Here is a 2,091-nt window from a genome sequence, read left to right on the forward strand (position 1 = left end):
ATATAAACTTTTGTAACTGTCGTTCAGAAAAGGATGGTTGGCATTAATATTAGACTTAACCCGTTAATGACTTTACCATCTCAGTCAACCTTAACCATGGGACCTGTAAAAAATCCGAAATGTTTGTTGATTTATTTGAAAACAAAAACAAATAAATATACGTGATATACAGGATGTAATCGTTAAGTGTGCCCTGGCGATTATTACGTAAATATAAGAGATATCAAAAACCTTTAAACTGATATCGAAAATACGTTACCGAATGAGTAAATTGACATCATAAATTTTTAAAGAAATTTGAAATAACCAAAATTGTAACATTAAACGCTGTCATACATTTAATATCGTAGAGAGGCTTTAGTTTACCTATTTTAAGAGGTAACAATAAGTTTACAGATAACAAAACAGCTATAAATAAAGTAATAAAACTTACTTTTAATTGAATAAAAATTATAATGGCATAGTCATTTTTTTTTAATAATATCAAGTGACGGGACGAGCGTCGTGCGAGTCGTGCGCCTGATGGTGAGCTACAAGCCTGCCAATAAGAAATTGCAGTGCCACTCAGAGCTTTAAATCTGAGGGGTTAGGGACATAAGTTGACAAGTCTCATGTGCCTATAATTTCACCAGCACCCTTCTAAACCGGAACACAGTAATGTTGACATTACTGCTTGGCGGCAGAAATAGGTAAGGTGGCAGTACATTCCCGGACTCTTTCACAAGGAGCTCTACTACTCCTAAACGTCTATTTAAATCTATTTGTATCAGGTCAAGTGTGAGTTGTCCATAAAAATGAGTAAATCGACTCAGTTTCATGTAAGGACCATTTCATTGTATTGGACAAAAAAAATGCCTAGGCTGTCGTGCTAGATCCCTGCCTGCTCTTAGGTGTCATAACAGACTAAGTTTATTAATTCTTGATATTACAAAAGTAATACTATTTTGCGACATAATGTAACATAAGTACTTGTGTTATAAAAATCGGAAACAACGACGGTAAACCGACACCTTGGTACATTCCTTTATTTTAAATTAAATTCTCCTTTGCATTATTTCGCCATCAATAAAATAGAATGTAAAAAGACCATCAAATTGTGGCTTAAGAGGGAGCATGCCAAAAAAGTTTTAACGTTGGCTCCGCCCAAATTTGTGAAACAAACATATGCCTGAAGTTCGCGTGGCATGCGACAGGAGATGTTGAATTTTGCGCATTAAAAGTACCAAATTCGTTTTAGCGGAATGAGCAGAGGTCATTTCGTGATTTTTATCTATCTAAGAAACTTTATTGTTTTATATTTCTGATTAATGTCTATGCTTGAATATATCGTGTAGTTACTCATACAATATTTTATTTTTAACTTTAAAGTGTATATACCCCTCTAAAATCAAATTGAAGATTAGGAATTTTTCCTCTGCTCCCTCTTAAGAATAAAATTTACAATGAAACAGAGGACTTGCTGGAAGTTGTTTCTTATTATTTTTATATAGGTAACCATTAATTTGTAACTACTAATTATTTTATTGTTAAATATAGAAAATCTCTTTTTAAGCTGTAATGTAAAGAAATTTGCTCAATTTTACAGGCATCTCAATTACACATTAGGTTCTAATATTAAAATGTATAGCTTTATTATGAAGAATGTATAATTTAGATTCCCTCCGTAGTGCTTATATTAATACCTTATTGGCTTTACTTACATTTGTTTTACCTGTATTGTAATGGATTAAGTTATTTTGAAATAAATTTATTTTTATCTTTACCCATACCCTAACAATATAAAAATATTATTTTCCACATTGACCCGGCCGGGGATCGATCCCGGGACTTTACTGATGATGCCGTCATGAAAACAGCTGTGCAGGCCACTTGATCAACGAAAAAACCGTTCATCTTTTTTGATGGATTTCAGTCTGAATTGTCATATGCAGTAAGTTCATATTCTAACACGTCGGAAGTCTTCCACCGACCTTTGCCATCCCATCGAGCAAATGTTAGATTTCATATTTCGAACCTGCTCCCATTGGTCGATCGTCAGCACCCGCGTCTATAAAAGGAAGTGCGAGTACGCCGTGCCCGCACTTACCTTCC

Source organism: Hyposmocoma kahamanoa, unplaced genomic scaffold, assembly GCF_003589595.1.
Source record: "Hyposmocoma kahamanoa isolate Upper Pololo Valley unplaced genomic scaffold, ASM358959v1 263, whole genome shotgun sequence".
Classification (NCBI taxonomy): Eukaryota; Metazoa; Arthropoda; class Insecta; order Lepidoptera; family Cosmopterigidae; genus Hyposmocoma; species Hyposmocoma kahamanoa.